The 6,868-nt window shown below is 48.1% G+C and overlaps 1 pseudogene; it reads left to right on the top strand.

The window, feature by feature from the left end:
- Positions 1-5,926: 5,926 nt before the first annotated feature.
- LOC115069415 lies at positions 5,927-6,448 on the top strand (annotated as a pseudogene).
- The last annotated feature ends 420 nt before the right edge of the window (positions 6,449-6,868 follow it).

Raw genomic sequence — 6,868 nt, 5'->3', positions numbered from 1 at the left:
ACAAGAAGAGCAAGCAGGTTGTTCTATGAAAATATATTCTGGTATAAGCCCCATCTTCACAAGCGATTATTTTTATCAACTCTTTCCCCCGTATCTTAAGGGAGTTACACAGTACCACTACACAGACCACTGCTGCCCTTGACATCAACTCGCACTTTGACAAGACTTTGTTCCTCAATTCGCGGAGAATGCACGGTACTGACAATCTTCATCTTTACAGATGAGGATCAGGGGAGCGGTGTGCAATTAATTACTTCCCGTGCAAGCCCACAACACAGAAACATGTCAATCTCAGATAGTAGTACAGCGTACCTCTCTACTGACTAGCAAGTGAATGTAAAAGTTTCTCTGCCGTTACCCACTCAAGACCCTACTGGGGAACGCCCGCCTGGGGGGGTGGGGGGGTCTCTGGGGTGAGCTCCGGTTTTGCACCTCAGATTGAGGCTGTGACATCCTGCAGGCAGCATCTGTCCAAAGTGCAACACTCTAAGCCCCCCAGGTCTGCCCCGCACTCACCGGGGTTGCGCCAGCGCCCGCGGTTTACCCGGCCCAGCCTCGCAGGTGTCGCGAGGTACCTGCAAGGAGTTTTCAGCTACCGATTCTGCTCGTCGCCTTTGTCCGTCCAAGAGTCGGGGTGGCAGTAGCATACAGCCCCCGCCAGCAGAAGCAGAACCCGCGGGCGCCGCTGCCGCTCAGCATGCCCCGAGGGGCGCCGTAGCATGACGGCGCCTAGAGAGCTTGTAGGCGGCGCCCAGCTTCCTCCGCGGCCGCTGCGAGCGCAACCCCAACTGTCGCGCGCACCCCAACCGTCGCCGCGAGCGCGTTTTCCTCCATCTTGAGCCCCCCCCTCCACCATCGCCGCTGGTCCTGCGCAACTTCACCCCAAGGCCTATGCACCTGAGCGGTCAGAGTGCGGCAGCGAGCCTCCTGAAGGGGCGGGCCAGAGCGTGGGGTTGCGCATGCGTGAGCCTGGCCAAGCCCCCCCCCCGTGGGCCCCCACCTTTATGGCATCAGGCAAGCATGAGACTAAATATATTTTTTTCATGTTGTAATTCTAGTAGAAACTTGGTACAATTCCTTCAAAATCACCATTATTAAAATTATTTTTCCATGTTGTATATAAACCAAACTTCATTATTAAATCCAAGTGCAGTTTCAGAATGATTGTAAGGTTGAAGTCACAATGCCAATCAAATCAACAAGCTAAAATTTCTTTTCAGCAGAAAAATTTTTCTTAAGGACAAACAATTCAAATCATCACTCCCTGTGAGAGTCAGCTCATGGGGATTAATTCTTTTCCATCACTTTTAAGCTGAGTTAGAATCAGCTCATCTGAATCTTATTCTTTTCCTTCCCCTTTGAGTTAGGTTAAGACATGAACCATAAGACTGTGGACATCTGCACAGATGTCTGGTTAGACACACAAACTTTGTTTAAACACAATTGAAATTGGACTTGTTTAGATGAGCTGACTCTGGTACACTTTACCCAGAAAGCAGACTCAGTGCAGGGGTGATGAATCCTGCCACAGCCAACTCAGTAACTATCAACTAACACAATTAGACAAGGCCAAAGACAGGAGATTTGTGGATCCCTTCAGTCTATGACTGTGTGAAAGAGGAAACTGGATGTATATTCTCACTAACTGATGCTCACAATCCCAAATGCAGAAATGAGTAGTGTTAGGGTCCGTGACTCCCTGGGTCTCTTCTGAAGAACAAATGCAAGAGTACGGAGATGCAAAAATCAAACAGAGTTTTAGTAAACCAGCTAGCTGGGGTCGACATTAAAATTATTTTTCCATGTTGTATATAAACCAAACTTCATTATTAAATCCAAGTGCAGTTTCAGAATGATTGTAAGGTTGAAGTCACAATGCCAATCAAATCAACAAGCTAAAATTTCTTTTCAGCAGAAAAATTTTTCTTAAGGACAAACAATTCAAATCATCACTCCCTGTGAGAGTCAGCTCATGGGGATTAATTCTTTTCCATCACTTTTAAGCTGGGTTAGAATCAGCTCATCTGAATCTTATTCTTTTCCTTCCCCTTTGAGTTAGGTTAAGACATGAACCATAAGACTGTGGACATCTGCACAGATGTTTAAATAACCAGACACAAAATTTGTTTAAACACAATTGAAATTGGACTTGTTTAGATGAGCTGACTCTGGTACACTTTACCCAGAAAGCAGACTCAGTGCAGGGGTGATGAATCCTGCCACAGCCAACTCAGTAACTATCAACTAACACAATTAGACAAGGCCAAAGACAGGAGATTTGTGGATCCCTTCAGTCTATGACTGTGTGAAAGAGGAAACTGGATGTATATTCTCACTAATTGATGCTCACAATCCCAAATGGAGAAATGAGTAGCCCTGGGGACGAAAGTGACCTCAAAATAGCTTCTGTCCTGTAAGATTCTTACTGAAAAGAAACATGATTTCTGTGAAACCCCAAATGAGATAATTTGTTAAAGACATGGAACACACTTTAATTTCTATTTCAAATCTCCATTTTGGTCTTAAAGCTTTGAAATGAAAGTACAGGTTTAAAGCATCAAAATGAATAATTACAGATGATAATAAGACAGTCTAGATCCTAGGAGGCAACTGTAGGTCTTTTAACTGGAAATAAGTATCTGAGATAATGCTAATAGTAGTGTAGAAAAATCAACTTAAAAAAAAAATCAGTGCTGAAAATCCTGTCCTGGGTTTTATTTTAATCATCTCCTCCACAGAGGATGAGCAGAACCTTCCTGTAGTCTCCAGATGTGTCACCCTGGGGGAAAGGAGAGCAAAATTACAGTCAGGGTAAGTGTGTTTCACACAGTTCAAAATCACCTGTTAATTTTGTAAACTTGGCTAGATTTTTCTTAGCTTCATAATGGTACTATGGTCTGAATGTGGTTCTCAAAAATTCAGTTGAGGGCCTGGAGAGATGGCTCCCAGGTTAAGAGTACAGGCTGCTCTTGCAGAGGACCCGGGTTTGATTCCCAGCACCCACATGGCAGCTAACAACTGTCCGTAACTCCAGTTACAGGGGATCTGACAGCCCCTTCTGTCCTCCACGGGCATTGCAGGACACAGGTACACTTACCTACATGCAGGCAATACATGCATGCACATAAAATAAAATTTTTTTTAAAAAAAAAGTAATACTGGGGACTGGAGAGATGTCTCAGAGATTAAGAGCCCTTCCTGTTCTTCCAAATGACCCCAGTCCAGTTCCTAGCACCCATGTCAGGAGCTAGCAACCACCTGCAAATGAGCTCCAGGGAATCTTCTGCCTTCTTTGGGCCTCTGTGGGCACTGCATTCACATGCACATACACAGATACACATGCACACATAAACATAAATAAAAATAAATCTTTTTTTAAAAAGTAATATGTGTTCTGGGTAGAAAATATGGACATAAAAGAACATGAGACGCATCCCCAACCCCCCATCTATGAATTGCTGCTGCTAATATTCTGATGTGCATATCCTTCCAATAAAACAAGTGTTTTTTTTGTTGTTGTTGTTTTTTGTGGATTTCCTTAAGCCTTTGATATGGGTTGCAAAATAGGACCTTCCAGGAAGGTCCTATAATTTCAAAATGGAATTTTTTATGGTCTAATACTACATCATGATTAACACTATGTAGCTCTGGCTGACCTGGAACTCACTATGTAGACCAAACTGGCTTAAAATCACGGGGATTTGCCTGTTTTTGCCTCATGAGTTCTAAGATTAAAGGTGTGCACTGATAGGTAAAAAGTTGGCAGAGAAGGAGCGAATGGAGGAGGAGGCACCAGGACACAGATAAAACTCCATCAAAACAGGGTTTATTAGCAAAGGAACACATGGGACAGATTCCCTTCTGGGCAGGGAAAATTTCTGCCTGGGTCTTGAGCTGGGGTCTTTTAAAGAGGGAGGCTTCTGCTTTCTGCAGAAGGCAGGAAGATGTATTTTTTTTAAGTTGGGTGGGGGGAAGTGGGAGAGTGGGACTGTTAAAACCTGTTCTCTTTAGAGATCAAAGGGGAAGCCTGCTGTGTTGGCCAAACAGTGGAGAAAAGTCTACTTCTCTTGAATTCAAAGACCAAGGTGTTTATCAGCTAGGTTCCCTTTTCTCAGGAGCATGAGAAGTCCTTGGGATCCTGTGTTAGGGAAAGAGGAATTTACTGCTTGTTTGAATATCCTGCTTGTTTAAATTTACTGCTTGTAACCAATTAACGCAACTAGAGACAGGCATCCGAAGATAGAGGCAAAGTGCTATAACCCCCAGAGCCTGACCTGTTCTGTGTCATGTCATGTCTGCTTACACAAGATAACAAGTTTATCTCATTGATCTGTAAAAGAATACGGATGTGTTAAGTCTCTTTCTACATGTTTTGTCATTGTCTTCTTTTACAGGCTCAAAATTTCTTGATAATTTAATCTCTGTATGTACATGTGTGGATGATGTATGCATGTGTACATGTTCATGTATATATGTCGGGGTATATGCCCATGTATATGCATGTAAGCTAGAAGTTGATGTTGGGTGTCTTCCTCTATCATTTCCACCTTATTGAGACAGGGTTTCTCTCTGAACCTGGAGCTCACTGATTGGGCAAGAATAGCTGGCCAGCGATCCTCCTGCATCTGCCTCTCCCTGCACTGGGGTTACAGATGCACACTGCCACTCCAGGTTTTTACATGGTTACTGTGGATCCAAACTCAGGTCCTCATGCTTGTTTGGCAAACACTCTACTCACAACCATCTCCCTAGCTGCAGGCAGGGGAATTTAATCTTTATTGTGAACTGTTGCTGATAGTATAGAGCAATCTATTTTCCCCAAAAGTTCTACCTCCTTAAATTCTCTTTAGTAAGAGTGTGGTCCATACTTTCTTTTCTGTATCCATCAAAAAGTGGTCTCCCTGTCACCCTAACTGGCCTGGAACTCACTAGGTAGACCAAGCTGGCCTCAGTCTCACAGAGAGCTCCCTGCCTCTGCCTCCCAAGTACTGGAATTAAAGGCATGCACCACCATGCCTGGCTCTGACCCCTAGGAAGAAAGCCTACCATCAAATCTGGCGCCTGAGGAAGAAAAAAAAAAAAATCGAGCTCGTTACTCTGAGGCAGTCCAGTGGATGCCATTTGGGAGAATCACGAGAAGTCTTGGGGATCCTGAAAGTGAGCGTGGTGAGTGCAGCCAGTGTCTGAGTGAAACAAGGACCGGTCCGAGCGAATGCCATGAGATGTGGTGCGCGTGCTTGATAGCTGTGCTAATTGTCTTACGGGGGGGGGGTCTTGTTTTGTATTTTTCTCTACGCTCTCTATTTTAAACCTTCCTTTCCTCCTTTTTCCTTCCTTTTATTCTCGGTCTAAGTAGACAAGACCCTTTATCTGTATCTCCCACCCCTCTCCATCCCTCTCTCCAGCCACTGAAAAAAACCCACAGCCGGGGCTGCACAGGCTCTGGGGCAGCTGTGCCATGGCCACTGCCCAGGGGCATGAAGATCTCCAGATGGCACCGCCAGATGAAGTTCAAGTGGCCCATGCTCACGTCCACCGAGCCCTGCAACCAGTTGCACCCGAGAGTCACCAAGCGCCTCTTCATGAAGTGCTCGAACTCGCAGCCCTCCAGCCGTGCCATGGCCCAGCCACCCGGCAGGGACCCGCAACCCCCCGGCCCTGCCGCCCGTGGGAGGGGCGCCTGTGCCTGATAGCACCGCTGCCGCCACCACCGGCTGCCCGCCTGCTCGGATCCTAGGGCTGCTGCTGCAACTAAGCTGTGCTGCCTGCGCCCAGGGCTTGGGAGGGGGCCGAGGAGGAGCCGCCCCCTGGCCCCCAATCCCTGCACCCTGGCCCCTGCCATGGTGCTCTGGCTGCCGCTGCCCCCCCCCGCACGGCCAGGCTAGGGCGATGTGGGAGCCCCTGGACCGCGGCCCTGGCAGGCACCATGAGCCCCCTACTCCGCCGCCTGCTGCTTGCAGCACTGCTGCAGCTGGCTGGCGCCCAGGCCCCTGTCTCCCAGCTTGTTGCCCCTGATCACCAGAAGAAAGTGGTGCCCAGGTGCCCAGCTGTGTGACCGTGCAACGCTGTGGTGGCTGCTGCCCTGACGATGGCCTGAAATGTGTGCCCACTGGGCAGCACCAAGTCCGAATACAGATCCTCATGATCCAGTACCCTAGCAGTCAGCTGGGGGAGATGTCCTTGGAAGAACACAGCCAATGTAAATGCAGACCCAAACAAAAGGAAAGTGCTGTGAAGCCAAACAGGGCTGCCGTGCCCCACCACCGTCCCCAGCCCTGCTCTGTTCCGGGCTGGAATTCCGCCCCCAGGGCACCCTCCCCAGCTGACATCATCCATCCTCTGTCCACGCTGCACCCAGCGCCATCAGCGCCCTGACCCACGGACCTGCCACTGCCACTGTAGATGCTACAGCTTCCTCCGTTCCCTGGACCTGCCGCTGCTGCTGTAGATGCCACAGCTTCCTCCATTGAAGAGGGGAGCCCAGAATGCCCCAGCCCAGGAGATCTCAGCTGGGGCTCCAGAAGGGCCAGGGACAGAAGCTGAGGTAGAAGAGACTGAACTCTTAGAGGCCGAGGAGATGCCTGGGGGTTCTAGGATACTGAGAACAGAGACTGAGACAATAGAATTGAAGATATTGGGGGTCCAGGAGACAGAAGTGAGGGCTTTGGGGATCCCAGAAATAAAAAATGAAACAGCAGAAGCTGAAATATTGAGGATCCAGAAGGCAGAAATAGGGGGTTTTGAGGGTCCAGTGATAGCTGCTGAGATGGGAAAGTCTGAGATATCGGAGGCCCAGGAAACAGAGGTTAGGGAATCAGGGGCTCTGTGGATAGACATGACACAGCCTGAGATGCTGGGAACCCAGGAG

This window comes from Nannospalax galili, unplaced genomic scaffold (genome assembly GCF_000622305.1).
Source record: "Nannospalax galili isolate Female #2095 unplaced genomic scaffold, S.galili_v1.0 scaffold4773, whole genome shotgun sequence".
NCBI classification, from domain to species: Eukaryota; Metazoa; Chordata; class Mammalia; order Rodentia; family Spalacidae; genus Nannospalax; species Nannospalax galili.
Note: the sequence above shows the minus strand (reverse complement) of the source record. Positions and strands in the feature narration are given on the sequence as shown.